Consider the following 19,874-nt stretch of genomic DNA (forward strand, 5'->3'; position numbering starts at 1 on the left):
AATTTAAGAAAGGAAGTTGACAAAGTAGCAAGAGTCTTTCAAATAATGTATAAGCTATAGATAAAATATATCTTAAGAGTTTCTTGATCTAAGAATCAATTTGAAGGAAAAATTTTTTCTCTCTGGTTACTTACACATAAACTAGGTACTTTTACATAAATCTAGACAACTCTATATCTGTTTTAAAACTATGTTTTAAAATTTTAGAACCATAGATTTAAAAAAATAGAAATTTTATATTTCAAACATACCAATCCTGGATAGGTAATGTTTTCATATCCAAAATTGCATGTATTAATAAACTATAAGGATATAAGAAATGAACACCATTTAGCAAAATATCAGTTGTTAAATCTAATTTACCTTTTATGAAACAATTTCTTGGAAGACTGTACAATGTTTAGTTAGCATTTGGAAATTTAAGATTAAATAACTTATTTTAGAACATAGCTATTATCAGTGTTTAGTTATGCTTTGAAGTAGATTATTCATGAACTTTCTTGAGTTCCCCTGAAGGAGAATCATATCATTTACAGATGGAAATACATTTATCTCTTTTCCATTGGCTCTTCCCTTATTTGCTCTCATTTAATGGCAATTGGCTAATTCTTCCAGGATCATGCCCATATTAATGACCATATAGAGGTTATTTTAAATCTTGTTTCTGACTTTATTGACAATCAAAATTAGTGATTTAGAATTCACTATGTGGTGCATTGGGGTTTATGTGTGTGACATTTGTTTCTGTGCCCTAAATTGCCTGGTCACCTCCACTATAAGGCTGCAGATGGAAAGTCAGTGTGTTAGGAAGGCTAAAAAGATTTCCCAGGGTTGTTGGCTGTCAATAATGGAGCTGCCGCATGAATCACTTAAATTTTCCACTTGTAAGCTTTTTTACTTCTTCGTTATACCTCATTTTTAATTTATTTATTTATTTGCTTCCTTTTATAAACCTCAAGGCTTATTTGCAATTACCAAATATAAATTCTGGGACTTTAAGTAATAATTTCTGGTAAAAATTGACTTGGTTATAAGCTGATGACAATGTGACTTAGATACCCTTGTGGCATTCAAAGGCTTTTCCCTCAGATGCCAACTTGTCACTATTTCTTCAATCACTTGAATGCAAATAAATGGCAGCTTTTATTGATATTTACTTTGACATTGGTGCTGACAATTGGGACTTTAAGTGACAACTTTAGTATTGGTATCAGCCACATGAATTTATCAGCTGTCTTGTAATAAAATGTGGATTTAAAAATTATCTTAAATAAAGACAATGAGAACATTTTGACCCAGGTTCTTTGAGAAATTAAAAGAGACAATAGATAAATATTAAGAAGCATCCCAAAATGAAGTTTTTTTGAAAAAAGAATAAAAGAATTCCAGTAATGCATCATGGAAAGTTATTTTAAGTTAGACCCGATCAAGAAGAAAACAATGATAAGAAAAAGTGGGTGAGAAGGACAAAGATAAGTTGCAGAAATAAGGCAAAACAGTCCAGAAACTGTACTGTTACTTACTTTTCATTTATTGATTTTTAACACCCAGAGGACAAAGAACAGTAAATTTCAGTGCTTTATGTGATAATAATGGCTCATTATGTTTTCCTCATCAAACACTTAATTGCACATCTTCTCTCTCCCTGTTTCCAGAGCTAACATGGTATTTCCAAGTTGTATTACAGGAAAGGGACTAAGTAAAACTATGACTTGAGGAAATCCATACTTTCATAAAAAATAAAAATATAAACTTTTGAATGTTTCATTCCTTAAAATAGTTAAATGATGTTGTTTATATTAGAAGCATAACTGAAATCAGCACTAGTAGAAACACCTAAAAAACACAAAGCATTCATTCCAGAAAAATACAAAGTGTCTATATTTCATACCACAAAAATTATACAGAATTGAAAAATGTCCAGATGATATGAAGGTATTATTATCAGAAAATGGGTGGGCTCTGATACGTGAATGCCTCATTCATATTAAGCAGACTGTATTTGGATAACTGTGGTAAAGAGAATAATGACCCCTCCAAAGATGTCCATGTCCTAATCCCAAGAACCTATGAATGTTACCTTCCTTAGCCCACAGTCTTGGCTGTTATGATTAAGTTAAGAATGTTGATATGGTAGGAATGCAAGAACTAGAGATGTGAAGAGGTGTGAAGATTTGAAGGTAAGGAAGGGGCAGGTCTGGAAATTAGAAAAGGCCAGGAAATGGATTACAGAAAAAATTTCTTCCTGCTGACACTTATTCTTAGCCCAGTGTGATGGTTTGTCAACTTCACTAGATTAAGAAATGCCTAGAAAAATTGAGTGTCTGTGAGTATGTTTCCAGAGACCATTGGCATTGGATTCAGTGAATGTGGGAGTCACCATCCTACTGGCTGGAGGCCAGAATGAAACAATAAAGTAGACAAAGATGGAAACATATAAGTGCCCTCAACTCTTCTGGGGGATTGGAGGGGTCTGGTTTTTGCTGCTGCTATTACCTGGGACTTCTTTAGCCTTTGGATAGATTCATGCTGCCAACTCTCCAGGGTGCTCTCAGCCTTTGCTGTATATAACACTGGTCCCTCTTGTTCTGAGGCTTTCAACTTTTTGGACCAAACAGCTACTGGTTTTCCAACTCTCCAACCTGAACACAGCCATTGTGAGACTATTCGGTATCTGCTCAAGTGAGTCAATCTTTATTTATGGTGATGGGGATTGAACCCAGGGTCTCACAAATGCTAAGCAAGCACTCTACCACTGAACCACATGCCCAGCCCTGAGCGAGCCAATCTAATAATCCTCTCTTGTAACTATATATACACTGTATTGGTTCTATTCCTCTGGAGAACCTTGAGTTAACACATCTAGTCAGATCCATTTCAAACTTTTGCTCTCCAGAACTAAAAAAGAATAAGTCTGAGTTGCTTGAAGCCTCTAAAATGTGAGTAATTTGTTATGGGAGAAACAGGAGCTAGTACAGGGACCTGTAATGAAATAAGACCTGCGGTTCACAGATGAACCAGATGCTATCCCTCAGTATGCACTGAGATGGTGATAATACACTAGGAAAATTCCAATCACTGTGATATAATGGTGGTAGCACTATGCTCTGGCAATTAGGGAACACAAGAAAAGAAACATAATTCTGGCTAGGAGTTGGTAAACTCCTCTCAGTTTATTACCATTTAGTCAAATCTCTTGTTATGGTTTGGATGGATATAAGGTATTCTTCCCAAAATTCTTGTGTCAATACAAGAGTGTTCAGAGGTAAAATGACTAGCTTATGAGAGATGAAACCTAATCAGTCCATCCTAATTTGAAAGGACTGCTGTGCCAGGTGGTAACTGTGGGCAGGTGGGATGTGACTGAAGAAGGCGGGTGGCTAGGAGCATCCTGCATGGAGATTGTATTTTGTCCTCTGGGATCCTCCCTCTCTCTCTCTGCTTCCCAGCTCCTGTAAATGGAGCAGGGCTCCTTCACTGTGCCCTTCCACCATGATGATCTGCCTCACCTTGGGCCCAATACATTTAACGGGGTCAGCCCAATATGTGACACTGTGAGCCAAAATAAACTATTCTTCTTTAAAGTTGTCCTTGTCAGGTATATTGGTCACAGCGATGCAAAGCTGACTAACACACCCTTTTTGTCCAACAATCACACCTATTTATTCACAACTATCTACTTCATCAAACTTGGTTTAATACACAAGTTGCCCTTTTCCTTGGGTTTTCATTTGTGAAGCTTCCAGTGTTGTGTAAAATTTATAGTAAATAAATTTGCATGTTTTTTTTTTCTTATGAACCTGTCTCAGGAGCCTGGCAATGGGTGAGGAAAGAAATCTTTTCTCCCCTAGTTCGATCTTGCCAGGAGGGCCAGGGAGGAAGTTCATTCCAGGTAGAAAGGACAAATGCCTTCTAAAGTAGAAACCTGAAGACCAGAACATTCATAGTTGAGTAAATGTGAATGTATTTAGCAAATATCAACATTCTGGGGGAAAAGGGGGGTTTTATAACTATTTAGAGGTAGTTTGAGGGAGAAAATTGTATCATTATTTAAATAGAGACCTTGTGAAACATTCTAGTTCTGATGATGACATGGCAGCAATTGAACTCATCTAAACTTATTAAGCACTTTATGCCCTAACTATAAGGAAACTCTGGCTTTTAAACTTAAAATATAAGTAAATTAATAGGAGTACAGAGGAAAATCAGGACGAATAGATTTATTTTGGAATAATAAAGAATTCAACTGCTAATTCATTCTTATATTCATTAGTTAGTTCTTTGTTAAGTCTGCAAGTCTTTTGATGGTAAGAAGTGTGTTTTTAAATTATTCTATTATTCCTCTGGTCATATACTGCAACACTTCTATACAGGGTACTCAGCAAATTATTTAATAATCAAATTGTCAACCTGTAGTCGATCGCCATTCAGTAGCCCTGATCTGAAGTGATTTTCTCTGATACAACAAAACAGATGAACTGGTTAAAACAGACACTCTTAGATTCCTAAGTTTGACTCAACCATGTGTTGCAATGACTCTTTGCTAATTTGACTAACTGAAATTGAGAATGAAGCTGTGAAATATGTACCATATGTGAATTATACTCTGCAGTAATGGAGCTACTCATCAATTTCTCTCATGTAAAGTACCATGTTGGGTAAACCTGTGGGCTTGGGTCATCATCACTCCCTTCAAAGACTGTGAACTGTTTTCTAGAACCTCTTTCCCTATGGTTTTAGCTTAGCTTTTACGAATGGGAAGAATTTACAAGAGATTTGGAAGGTAACAAGGAAGTCATTACTCTTGGGAGGCAGCTGCAGCCAGACACCAGGTCAGAGGGAAGAGCTGAAGCATCTACCCAGCTACTTTGCCACTGCAGCTGGAAACAGGGTGAGATCGGAAAAAGAGAGTTAGGAGAATCTCAGCAGCTTCCTTGTGTGATGGAGAAACCCACTGGTTTGGTGCTTCCAGCTGAGACCTTCAGTATCCTCTTCTCTTGTTTCTGGAGAAACTTCTCTGACCTCTGCTCCTCCAGGATTTCTGAAAGTCATTAAACCCACAATTTTTAAATAAATATATATATATTTATAAAATACTACTTATTCCTAGGAGACAATAGTGTAGCTTCTGACTAACAGGATGCTTACAAATATTTTATCTGATATTTCCAATATTCCTATGGGGTAGATATTTCTTAAATGAAAGAACTGAAGTTATTAGACTCCTCCATCATTCCAAAGACTTCACAGGTGGTGAGTTGTAAAACTGTAGCTCCCCAAAATTTGATTTCAGTCTGTCCTTAACCCCTACATAGTTACATACTGTACTGAGCTTTAAAAAAAAATGGTGTTAAATTTTCCCATGAGAAAGATGCCAAAGAACATTTAGAAACAAGCCTATGAGCCAATTAAACACGTTTTATGTTCAGGAGTCAACCTTTTTAAGGACAGTCTTCTAAAACTCATGCATATTTAAACTGTTTCAAAAGCATCCTGTTTTATTAACATATTATTTAAATGTCCTTGGATGCCTAGTAAAAACAGTATGCACTTCCTCACATACTTCTTTATGAAGAAAACAGAAATCATCAGAAAAGAGGTATACTTCCATTACCATGTTTGTATCCATCTCATTTTTCATTTTAGTATGTGTAGCTATCCCAAATCTTCCACTTCTTCATTAGATTTAAGCCTGCCCCTCCTACTTAAGTTCCAGAAATTCTCTCCTTTTCCCCACACTTAATCTTGTTTTCCCCCCTCCACTAATTCTCTCAGATATTCGCTCGTCTTTTATTTCTCTCTCTGGTTAATTGGAATGAGCTGATCTTAGTTGTTGTTTTTGTCTTCTTAAATCATGACATATAGAAATAAAGTATGAAGATTTCTAATTCATTACACTCTTGCATGCCTGGATTAATTAATTTAGCCATTACCCACTTTATACAGAGATAAATATTTTATTATTTTAAGGAATTTTTAATGTTTTTAAGGAATGATCTTGAATAAAGTTCCCTTTATTTAGTGTAGAATAGTTGTAGAATGTGAAGATTTTATTTTTTCTGAATCTACTTTGGTGAGTTCTACTTTTCTACAATTTGATCAATTTTATCATTACTTTTATTAATACTTTTATTATTGACTTGGTGCTGTTTAACACATCCCATTATATCTTTAATCCCTGATACATTTGTAATTTAGTTTATTTTATTATTCATATTTGTTAGATGCTTATCAGTTTTACAAGTTTATTCAGAAAACCAACTTGTAGATTTTCTGATTATACATCAGATTTTTGTTTTTCAATTCATTTACTACTGCTATCCTTAAGTTTTCCTTCCTCTTTATTTGTGCTTAATCTGTTATTTTTCTAACCTCTTAAATTGGACACAATTCATTTGAAAACACTTTTCTAACTTATCAACTAAGAGTAAAAAGATTTCTTAATATACTACATTCACTACATTCCAGAGTTTCAGAAATGTAACTTTTTGTATGTGTGTGTGGTGCTGTGGATTGAACCCAGGGCCTGTGTATCTGAGGCCAGCACTCTACCAACTGAGCTAAACCTCCAGCCCCAGAAATGTAACGTTTTAATTATCTGTCCATTTTGAGATATTTTAAATTCCCATTTTAAGTTATTATTTAACTGACGGGTTATTTAAAAGCATGTTTTAAAAGTCTAAATTTTTTAATCTTTTTGTTACTGACTTTTAACTTATTGAAGAATAATATGTATGCATGATCCGTTGAGAATTTTGAAATTTACATAGTCCATTTTTGTAAATGGTCTATGTAAGCCTAAAAAGAATATCTATTTTCTATTTTTCTAGCTTTTCTTATATATGTATATACATATATACGTATTATATATAATTTATTCTGATTTTTATATATGATGGCAGAATGAAATTCATTTAATATTATACATATAAAGCACAATTTTTCAATACACTGATTGTACACAGAATATTTTCACAACATTCATGTCTTATACATGTACTTAGGGTAATGATGCCTAACTCATGCCGCCATCATTCCGACACCCCTTGTCCCCTCCTTTCCCCTCCTTCCCCTTTGCCCTATCTAAAGTTCCTCCATTCCTCTCATCCCCCTGGCCACCCAAGGCCATTATGCATCTGCATCCTCATATCAAAGAAAACATTTGGCTTTTGTTTTTTTTGGGGGGGGGATTGGCTTGCTTCAATTAGCATTATATTCTCCAGCTTCATCCATTTACCTGCAAATGCCTTGATTTTATTCTCTTTAAATGCTGAGTGATGTTCCATTGTGTATATCTATCAAAGTTTCCCTATCCATTCATCTACTGAAGTACATCTAGATTGGTTCCATAATTTAGCTATTGTGAATTGGGCTGCTATAAACATCGATGTGGCTGTGTCCCTGTAGTATGCTGTTTTTAAGTCCTTTGGGTATAAACCGAGGAGTGGGATAGCTGGGTCAAATGGCGGTCCCATACGGAGTTTTCCAAGGAATCTTCATACTGCTTTCCAGACTGGATTTTGATTTTTTAGTTATTATAACCATTGTTATTTTGTCCATTGTTCTTGTATCACAGAGGTAGGAACTGAATGTTTCACTTACAAAATATCTCCAGAACCTGCAATGATGCCTGTCACTTGAAAGTTTCAATAAAAATTTTCTGACAGAGTATTGCCTAGAAAGCACTTCAGGGGGCTCATGAGTTTGTTCTGTTTATGTTTAATAGGCAATGGGAGTTTATGAGGAAGCGTTTAAGGATCTACATGCAAGACCTAACATTAAAAAGGAACCAATGAACGAATGAACGGAGGGAGGGAGGAAGAAAGGAAGGAATAATCATTGTGCATTCCCTTATGAGTTAATCTGTATTTTATAGCATATTTATTTAAAACTACAGCATGATGAAAGTAATAATAATGCATTTCAGTTATTTCATCCAGCCCATTTTATGTGTGAGAATACTGAAATAAAGATTTTAAATCATATAGCCAATGCTGAGATTGCCCCTGATCCTAAGAAATTAAGCATTACTTTTTTTTGATTAATCAAGCTGTTCCTTTACTATTTAAAAATAAAATAAAGTAAAAATAAACCAGGACTTCTAATCTGTGACAACTGTAGGTCATGTTTCCTGTGTGATCACTGGTAAACATCACTTTCCAGAAGGGATAGTCCCGATGATTTTTATGATTTGACTTTGAGCATTCACTTGATAAAGGGTCTGGCATTTGTTTTTTAAAAAGGGCAAATGTGTATCTACAGAAAAGAAATAAGACTCCTCCCATATAATTTTCCATTTGTTGCCCTCCTGACTTCATTAAAATTGCATACTGATCCAATCGATTGGTTTTGTTAATAGCTCCACAGAGGAATCGTCATTGATGGAGCATGAACACCATGATCCATTTTCTCTGATTATTGTTTTGCAATGTTGCTAATTTGACAGCTGCTGCTGAACATGGGCTCATTATTTTGTGTCATTGTTTTGGGAAAAAGACTATCAAATGAGCAACAAAGTAACTTACAAAGAAGTATGGAGTTATTAGGTTGCGTGCTGAGTGGTTTTTCTTCAGGCATAGTGAGAGAATAGCCAGATTGAAATGGTAAAGAATGAACTGCTTGACCCCTGTAAGACCCCTACTCATCTTCAAGACTCAAACTACATTGACACATCCTCCATGGCAACCAAGAACATGCCCACTTTCCCCTTTGTATCTGTCCATCCATGCATGCATGCATCCATCCATCTCTATTTCTATATCATCTATCTATAATATAGATATGTTTCTAGAATCTCACATGTATAATACTCCTGTTTGTGTGTTTGAGATTCTGTTCTAGACTCTACCTTGAAACACTTTTAAAGGAAAATAAACAACAAAAAATCTACCATTGTCTGTGAGACCTTTGCAAAATCAGGCTCCTGCCTACTTCTTCAGTCTACTTTTGCTGAATCTCTCTGAGCCAAACTACCTATTTATGTTTCTCAGATGTGCCACATCCTCTCTTGCTTAAAGGCTCTGTGGGTGCTCTAACCTGCTTATAGTCAGTTATATTGATTTTATTTCCTCTTTCCTCCTCCTGATCCCTTCCCATAAATACCAATAGACTTCAGTATAAATGCATTCTTCCAGAGAAACTCAACATAGCTCACCCCATTTAATTACACCATAACCCTGTTCAATGTGTAGTACCTTGGATCCTGTGCTCTAAGAGGACATGTCTGTTTTCTTCATTGTCGCCTTGACAGTGACTTTTAAGTGCTTGACCCATGATGACACTTTATATCTTTGTGTCATTTTTCCTTCTAACAGTGTTCCTCTGTTCTGTTTGTTTCCTTTGCTTGAATGCCTTTCTCCCAGACTTTGTTGTATTTACTTTTACTTCAAAATCCAGCCCATGTTTCCCTTCTCCAGAGGTATCTTTCAACCTCTTTTTTCCTTCACCCTCATTCCTACCTCAACTTGCATCCCTCTTCTGTGTTCCCATGGAATAAAGTAGAAATAACTCTCCTAATCCTCTGCCACACAGGAGTGAAGGTCTATGTTGTGTACACCCCTTACAGAACTCTGGGACCTCAAGGACAAAGAGTGCATTTTTTTTTCCATTTTATGTCTAGGAAAAAAAAAACATGTCACATGTCAACGTGGTATAGATGTCTTATAATACTGACGAAAAGAAAAAAGAAGAGATATTTGAGCTGTAATAGACATTTCTCCACTCAATATTAAAGCTTGCCATAATCATTCATAGAACGAAGGAATGTGATATATAATGTTCATTTACACTGAGACTGTTAACAATCTTTCTGATAAATATTGCATGGAAATGGATGAATTTTTCGTCTTTCTCAATATCATTTGCCTGAGCTACCTGGGGATATTTATCACCATACATTTTCTTCTAAAGCATAATTAAAGTATCCTTCAAGAGTTGTGTATGTGAAATTAATTTTGCAAACAAGTAGCTGCCAGTCTTGGTCGCCTGGTAACTGGCTACTGAAAGTAAATATTTCACCCTGCATTCAACACTTTTCCATCTGATTTGCTGATGTCTTGCAAGTTCTGTGACTTATTTGACAGGGTTATCAGGGGATATAAAAAGCATGAATCTTGGAGTCATTCTTCCTGCCCCTTTGTGGATCTGTCAGGGGCTTTGCTTCCTCTATTCATCCTGCTCTAACATTGCTTCAGGGTCTAGAGGGGCTTACATTCATCAAGAGCTGTTCCAGTTTACAGGCAATGGCCTCTCCTATTATATTCTGCATATTTATTCTGGTTCCTAAGAGTCTTAAATTTAACACATAAAATAGAATGAAACATTTGCAAACATATATGGTGGTGCTGGACACAATGGCATATGCTTGTAATTTTAGTGACTTGGGAGACTGTGACAGGAAGATCACAAATTCAAGGCCAATCTGAGTGACTTAGCATCATCCTGTCTCAACATAAAAAAAATTAAAAAGAGCTTGGCATGTAGTTTAATAGTAACGTACCCCTGTGTTCAATTCCAAGTTGCTCTCCCAACCTCCACCCCCCCCAAAAAAAGCAGAGTTAAACAACTTGTTTCTTAATTACTTTCTCCTGTACTAATTGTTGAAGGGTGTTTGAGTAATCATCAAACTAAAGTTTTATTATTTAAGTGTTTTGTGTAATTTCTTCCAGTTGTAGCTAGATAGGAGAATTCCTTGTTTGGTATTGTCAGAAGCCAAATCTGAAAAAAAAAAAAAAAAAAACAATTCTTCAGTCTTTATGAATAAGACAGTCGTAAGTATATAATAGGAAAACTTAGGGAATTTTGCAGGTTTTGATTACCATTTCAACATCTTCATTTTAAAAAGGACACCCTCAACTGAAGGTAAAGGAAGTAAGCCACAGTGAGGAGTAGGGTACAGTTCAGTGTAAGAGGTCTGTTGGGGCTGCTAGTCTTCTGTGGGATCCTGGAGAGCAACTGTGGTCTTGACCCCTGGAAAGTCCATCCAGTCATTATGAAGTGTAGCCATGCAGTCAGAAATCTTGTGACTATGACCCTGCCTGTATCTGTATCAGGAATAGGTGGGAGGCCCAACTCCAATCTCAGCAGAGCCTCCTCATAGACCCTCATGAGACCCAGCCATGAGGTTTCAGCCGGGTTATCTGGCTACAGTAAATTCAAGGTCAGAAGTACATGACTTGTTCTTTAGATGCTGTGCCACAGTGCATGAACATGTGGGGAACTGGCATCACATCCCAGGAGGAGGGAAATGAAAACGACTAAATTTGATGGAAGATACTTTAAAATGATGAGAATGAAGTTCACCTCACACAGAGTGAGACCCAAAGTGGAAGGTAAATGAGAGGAAACAAAGTTGAATTTTTGCCCAGCTGAGTCTGTTGTTGGAAATTCACATTCATTAAAGCATTGTCACGTTGGTTCTAAGCACTATTCTCTATTCTTCTGTCCATGAAGTAAAACTCATTGGTAACCACGATTCCTCCTGTCAGAGACATTTAAAGAAACAGAGAAAGAATTGAGCCTTGACTTAGCAACATTATGGCTTAAAAGTCAGCATATCAGGAAAAGGGGGAGAGAATAATGAGGTGAGGAGAACCAAGAGAACATAATGTCCCAGAAGCACATTAGACCATATGTAACTTTAATAAAACCATATGTTGTTTTATTTCTTTCTATCTTTTGATTCATAGCTCGTGAGTTTCCTATATTATTGTAAAAGATCTCCTACATCTAGGGTTGTTAAAGCATTTTTCCTAGTTTTATTTCAAAATTTTTGTAGTTTTACTATGTAAGATATTCATGCCATCTGGAATTTATTTTTATATAAGGTATGAGGTTTTCAGTTTACATTTTTTTTTCCAGATGGATAGCCATATATGCCAAACTAGTATTTTTTTTCCAAATCAATCATTTTCACTACTAAATTGAAATGCCATATTCATCACCTATTAAATTTCCATCCATAAAGGAAGTTTCTTCTAGAACCAAAGTTTCTTCTGGGACCAAAGTTCAATTAAATTTTTTTGTGTGTGAATACTTTGTTATTTCCAGGTATTTGAACAAACTATAGTTATTTTAAAGACCCTATACTGTCAATCCCCTTTACTATTTTTCTCGAAACCATTTGACCTTTTCTGTATTTTCAATTCTCCTACACAAACTTTAAAGTCATTTTCTCCAGTGTCAAAAAGAAATCTCCCAAATTTTCAGTGTTATTAGTTATTAGGTTAATTTTGGAAGTTTTTTTTTAAAATGGCATTGATTCTTACCATCATAAACATTGTGAGGTTTTCCATTTATTAAGATCTGTTTTAGATTCCAAGATGGCGGGCCAGAGGGAGGCAGCATCCTGTGTCACTCCGTGACCCAGATCTCATCTAGTCGGAATACTGCATCTCAGAGTGTGTAAGAGGGCCCCATACAGCTAATTTCTGCAGAAATCACCAGCACTGTGACCAGCGCACAGGGCTCAGAGCCTCAGTATTTGAGTAGGACTCCAGACCCCTGGCTCCCAAAACCCAAAGCCTGCAGTTCTAGCTCATGCAGAGCTCTCAGGCAGCTTAGCAGAATCCCCTATCCTCACCTCTACAGAACTCCAGACTATGGTCCGCTCCCACGCAGGTCACTTGGCTACTACCTGCCCATAGCACAACACCATCTCCTGGCTCCCCCTGCCTCACCAGACACCCCAGCACTGAAAGCAGACCAACTCCATCTTGGATAACCTTTCCTGCCATATTTGGTGGGGGCAGCTCTGATTGGATCTTCCATCTGGCCAGGTACCAGGTATGCAACTCCCCCCACCCCAGCAGCAATAACTCATCACATTGACCACTCAACACAAAAACTTCTCCCAGTTGGGCCGGTATACAGTGCTACCAGGGCACCACCCACCTGATGTAGCCTGGGTGTGAGAGGTCCCGAAGATGGGAACTGCTAAGTGAGAGGGGATGGGAATAAAGTTTGGAGCCTAACAGAGAAATCAGGAGCTGGAAAATCTCCAGGCAAGAGAGGGAGACAATACCGGGTGCTCAAGTCAAATGAGTGGTCCCCAAAAGTGACCCATGAGATGCAGTCTCCCTGAAGGGATGGGTAGGTAGCACTCTCCACTTTTAGATTCTCTACACCATGACCAATCTTCCCACCCTGGTTACCTACACCATCTTGAGGGCAGAGACAGCAGCTTAAAACAGATATCCTCACCCATTGGATGAGAAGAGAAATAGAAAAGATATGGATCTCTAAAACTAGCAACAACCCTGGTTTCTTATTTTGAGTATTTTTTTTTCTCTTTCTCTTCTACCCCTCTATCCTCTGGCCCTCACATCCCCAACATATGTGAAACCAAGAACTTTGCATGAAATAGGATTTTGAGGAATGAGTCTCTGAATAATATAGAGGTGTTCTCTATGCTCTTTTTGCCCTTTTTTTTCTTTTTTCTTCTTTCCCCCTCCAAATTTACTATTTTAACATCCTGTACTTTTCTAAATACATATGTGTGTTTGTTTTATGTACTCTACTGTCTTCCCACATACTTGTCTACCCTAAATGACTTCCTGTGTATTCTCTTGCTACTAATCCTCTTAAGTAGATTTCTCTTTCACATTTTCTAAGATATATTAACTCTATACCCTCACATCTTCCCCCCTCAGCATATCGTCCTACACCCCACCCCCAGTTCATTGCCCACTGTCAAAAACTATAAACCTTTTTATGAAACTACTGATTATATGTTAGATAATAATTGAATCCAACATTTCTGTACATTGAGACTAAACTATAAATGTCTTAATAACAACAAATTATTCATAGGTGATTTATTGTTGATATTGGGATCTGTTAACATTGTTGTTCCTCACAAAGGAGGGATCTTTGAACCCTACAAGAGCACTACAAACCTATAAGGTAAAAACAATAACACCCCAGACCCACAGAGCTGGAAAGGAAGACACACAAGCAACATGAAAAAATAAGGGAAGAAAGTGACCCAAACAAATCAAGACACCACATCATTAGAATCATTGGCAGCTACAGCAGAAAAAGTGGCAGAGTAAGAGTCTAGGATATACATGGTTAAAATATTCTGTGAACTCAAGGAAGATATAAAAGAGCAAATACAAGCAGTGAAAGATTATTTCCACAAGGAGCTACATAAACAAATCCAAGAAGCAAAAGATCACCTCGACAAGGAGACAGAGATTCTAAAAAAACTCAAACAGAAATCCTTGAAATGAAAGAAACAATAAACCAAATTAAAAGCTCAAAGGAAAGCATCACCAAAAGAGTAGACCACTTGGATGGTTAAAAAAAACAAAACAAAACAAAAAAAACATGAGCTAGAACATTCAAGAAATATGGGATAGCATGAAGAGACCAGTTTTGGGGATAGAGGAAGGCATAGAGGTTAAAGTCACAAGAATGAACAATCTATTCAATGAAATAATATCAGAAAACTTTCCAAACATGAAGAATGAATTCTAAATCCAAATTCAAGGAGCCTACAGGACACCAAATGTACAAAATCACAACAGATCCACACCAATGCACATTATAATAAAAATGCCCAACATACAGAATAAGGAGAGAATTTTAAAAGCCATGAGAGATAGGAATCAGATAACATATCGGGGAAAACCAATTAGGATAACAGCAGATTTTTCAACACAGACCCTGAAAGCTAGAAGATTCTGGAACAACATATATCAAGCTCTGAAAGAAAATGGGTGCCAACCAAGAATCTTGTATCCAGAAAAATTAAGCTTTAGAGTTGAAAATAAAATGAAAACCTTCCACAATAAACAAAAGTTAAAAGAATTTACAGCTAGAAAATTGGCACTACAAAACATCCTTGGCAAAATATTCTATGAAGAGGAAATGAAAAACAACAAGGAAAATCAGCAGAGAAAGGTAGTACACTAAAGGAAAAACTAATCAAAGAGGAAAACCAAGTCAATTTAAATAACAAAAATAAACAAATACGGCCAAAAATACAAACCATATCTCAATAGTAACCCTAAATGTTAATGGCTTAAACTCACCAATCAAAAGACATAGGCTAGCAGATTGGATTAAAAAACAGACCCAACAATATGCTGCGTACAGGAGACTCATCTGATAGGAAAAGACATAAACAGACTGAAGGTGAGAGGTTGGGAAAAATCATACCACTCACATGGACCAGCATACGTGATAGAAAAGGGTAATATCACAACAAATACTACAGAAATACACAGGATAATTAGAAATTATTTTGAAAACTTCTACTCCAATAAAATAGAAGGCATTGAAGGCAATGACAAATTTCTTAAGTCATACGATTTTCCCAGATTGAATCAGGAAGATACACACAATTTAAACAGACCAATATCAAGTGATGAAATAAAAGACATCATCAGAATATTACCAACCAAGAAAAGCCCAGGATGGGATAGATACACAGCTGAGTTCTACAAGACTTTTAAAGAAGAACTAATACCAATACTCCTCAATTTATTTCAGGAAATAGAAAAAAAGAGGCAGCACCTCCAAACTCATTCTATGAGGCCAATATTACTCTGTACCCCAAACCAGGCAAAGACACATCAAAAAAGAAAACTTCAGACAAATATCTCTAATGAACATAGATGCAAAAATTCTCAATAAAATTCTGGCAAATCAAAATACAAAAACATATTAAAAAGATTGTGCACCATGATGAAGTGGGATTCATCCCAGGAATACAAGGTTGGTTCAAATTATGGAAATCAATAAGTGTAATTCATCACATCAATAGACTCAAAGATAAGAATCATATGATCATCTCAATAGATGGAGAAAAAGCATTTGACAAAATACAGCACCTTTACATGTTCAAACCACTAGGAAAACTAGGGATAACAGAAACATATCTCAACATTGTAAAGGCTATCTATGCTAAGCCTCAGACCAACATCTTTCTAAATGGAGAAAAATTAAAAGCATTCCCTCTAAAACCTGGAACAAGACAGGATGTCCTCTTTCACCACTTCTATTCAACATAGTTCTTGAAACACTGGCCAGAGCAATTAGACAGACGAAAGAAATTAAAGGGATATGTATAGAAAGAGAAGAACTTGACTTAGCACTATTTGCTGATGATATGATTCTATGCCTAGAAGACTCAAAAAGTTCCACCAGAAAACTTCTAGAACTAGTAAATACATTCAGTAAAGTATCAAGATATAGAATCAGCATCTATAAATTAAAGGCATTTCTGTATATCAGTGACAAATCCTCTGAAAAGGAAATGAGGAAAACTACCCTATTTACATAACCTCAAAAAAATAAGATACTTGGGAATCAACTTAATGAAAGAAGTGAAAGATTTATACAATGTAAACTACAGAATCCTAAAGAAAGAAATCAAAAAAGACCTCAGAAGTTGGAAAGATCTACCTTGTGCTTGGATAGGCAGAATTAATATTATCAAAATGACCATACTACCACAAGCACTATACAGACTTAATGCAATTCCAATCAAAATCCCAATGGCATTCCTCATAGAAATAGAAAAAGCAATCATGAAACTCATCTGGTAAAATAAGAAATCCAGAATAGCTAAAAGCAATCCTTAGCAAGAAGAGTGAAGCAGGTGGCATCGCTATACCAGACTTTAAATTATACTACAGAGCAATAGTAATAAAAACAGCATGGAATTGGCACCCAAACAGACTGGTAGACCAATAGTACAAGAATAAAGGACACAGAAACTAACCCACAAAATTACAATTATATTAGACAAAGGTGCCAAACCATGCACTGGAGAAAAGATAGCCTCTTCAATAAATAGTGCGGGGAAAACTGGAAATCCATATGCAACAAAATGAACTTAAACACTTATCTCTCACCATGCACAAATCTCAACTCAAAATGGGTCAAGGACCTAGGAATTACACCAGAGACTCTGCACCTAACAGAATAAAAAGTAGGCCCTAATCTTCATCATGTGGAATTAGGCCCCAGCTTCCTTAATAAGACTCCTGTGGTGCAAGAATTAAAACCAAGAATCAATAAATGGGATGGAATCAAACTAAAAAGTTTCTTCTCAGCAAAAGAAACAATCTGTGAGGTGAACAGAGAGCCTACATCCTGGGAGAAAATTCTTACCCCTCACAAATCAGACAGAGCACTAATCTCTAGGGTATATAAGGAACTCAAAAAGCTAAGCACCGAAAAAACAAATAACCCCATCAACAAGTGGGCCAAGGACATGAACAGACACTTCTCAGAAGAGGATATACAATCAATCAACAAATATATGAAAAAGTGTTCATCATCTCTAGCAATTAGAGAACTGAAAATCAAAATTACTCTAAGATTTCATCTCACTCCAGTCAGAATGGCAACTATTATGAAGACAAACAACAATAAGTGTTGGCGAGGATGTGGGGAAAAAGGCACACTCATTCACTGCTGGTGGGACTGCAAATTGGTGCAGCCAATATTGAAAGCAGTATGGAGATTCCTTGGAAATTTAGGCATGGAATCACCATCTGATCCAGCTGTCCCTCTCCTCCATCTATACCCAACAGACTTAAAAACAGCATACTACAGGGACACAGCCACATCATTGTTTATAGCAGCACAATTCCCAATAGCTCAACTGTGGAGCCAACCTAAATGCCCTTCAGTGGATAAATGGATAACAAAAATGTGGCATATAAACACAATGGATTTTACTCAGCAATAAAAGAGAATAAAATCATTCTTGGCATTTGCAGGTAAATGGATGGTGTTGGAGAAGATAATCCTAAGTGAATTTAGTTGATCCCCCCAAAAACAAATGTTTTCTCTGATTTAAGGAGGCTGACTCATAGTGGGGTAGGGAGGGGGAGCATGGGATAGATGAATTCCAGATAGGGCAGAGAGGTGGGAGGGAATGGGAGGGGACAGTGTATTAGCAAGGATGGTGGAATGTGATGGACATCATTATCCAAAGTACATGTATGAAGATACGAATTGGTATCCACATGCTTTATGTACAACCATAGGTAGGAAAAATTGTGCTCTATATGTGTAATAAGAATTGTAATGCATTCAACTGTCATTTATTTATTTTTTTAAATCAGTAAAAAAAGATCTGTTTTATAGCTCTTAATGATGCCGTTCTATTTATATATATATATATATATATATATAAATGTGTTTTTATTTGATAATTGTTATATAGGAATGAAACTTCTCATACTTTCCTGATAGGAGTCCTAAATTCTGTGTGTGGGAGGGGCAGTGTTGCTGAGGATTGTTCCCAGAGTCTTAATGCATGTTAGAGAAAGTGCTACCACCAAGCTACATCCGCAGCTCAGGAATGTTAAGTTCGGACTGTGGAGAACAATCTGGAAAGCTCTAACAATTCAAACACAAATATAGCTTAGGATCTAAAATTCCACTGCTGGAGTTTAGGGTCTCTCACACATCTATGGAAAGAGACATAACCAAGGTTTTATAGCAACGTTATTTTGAGGAAAAAACATTTGGAGAAAACTTAAATGTCAAACAAGAAGTAAAACAAACAATTGCAGCACTCTCATATGATGGAATATACAACAGCACTCAAAATCAAAGATTTAGAGCTATGTGTTTCAGCACAAAGCTCATAAAATCCCTGAACATTGAACAAATGTGTCTTCGTTTAATCTGAGGTAAGTTTCCAGTGTTTCTGATCCTGGCAGCAGGGTTACAAAAGGCTTTTTCATTTTTTTTCTTTCAACTAGGTTTGCAATTCTGCTTTGCCTGTCAGAATGGAATTTGGAATTTGGAGCAGCACTTCTCTTAATTGCTGTTTCTACCTTGTAAGGACATAAGAGAGGTTGGGAGTGTTCGTATCAGACAGACTTATTTTTTCTTAGTGAAACTAATAAAATGTTTAGAGTCATTCGATGCAATTAGACTCTCTCATTACTCCTACGTTTTCCACCTCTGTTGGTTTTATATTGTGCACCCTCTAGGAATATGTGGCCAACTCCCACAGTTACATAACTTCTGGTTCTCTCACCCTTTGTGCTGAACTATGTGCTCAAAGCTTTTATTCTTGTGTCTTTCAGTACAAGCAGGACACACCCTTTCACCCTTGATGCCATCCCTCAGAGTCATATAGATGCCTCTGAGATAAAATCAAATGTGATTTTTCTTTTTATGATTGTGCTGATCTTTAGTAATTGGGTGTTTATGACATCTTCTGTGTCCTATATGAGTCACCATCAATTCCCACACCATCTTCTATTCTCTATTCTTACTGTTCTGGACACCCATATCCCTCATTCCCTTGTCTTCAGGTTAAAACTTAAGAGGGTGCTAGCTTCCAGGCAAATACACTGTTGACACTGAGAGATATCATCCATCTCTGCGCAAGAGATGATCCTTCTGTGCTTTAAGACACAATTTGATCTGTCATTGTAGTTAATCTAGTAACCCTTTCTTCTTCCAAAGAATCAACCATTGTGACAAGAAGCAATGAGAAGAGCACCGATCCTGCTTGTTCTGAAAATAATTTCCTACTTAAGTTTTTAAAGAACTAAAAAACTGTAATACAAAAGAGCAGGAGGAGATAGTGATAGTTCGGATAAATCGTGTCAGCCTCTCCACCACATGCCCATTTTCTGACTAACTCCATTAGTCCCATGTATAAATCATTTTAATATATGCCATTTTAATGAGGAAAACTCCAAGGTATAAGTTTGTGGAACCCATCCTACAGAAGAAAGTTCAATGAAGATAGTGAGTTCTAGTAGTAAACCAATTTGTTGACAACTTTTGATCGCAGTATTATCACTGTATAAGATTTATTTTTTTGCTGTCACTAAGAACATATAGTCATAGCACTTTAAAGATGATAGATGCCAAATGGAATCCTGTGATGA

Source organism: Marmota monax, unplaced genomic scaffold (genome assembly GCF_021218885.2).
Source record: "Marmota monax isolate L192 unplaced genomic scaffold, Marmota_monax_Labrador192_F-V1.1 WCK01_AAM20220418_F8-fsc00232, whole genome shotgun sequence".
NCBI classification, from domain to species: domain Eukaryota; kingdom Metazoa; phylum Chordata; class Mammalia; order Rodentia; family Sciuridae; genus Marmota; species Marmota monax.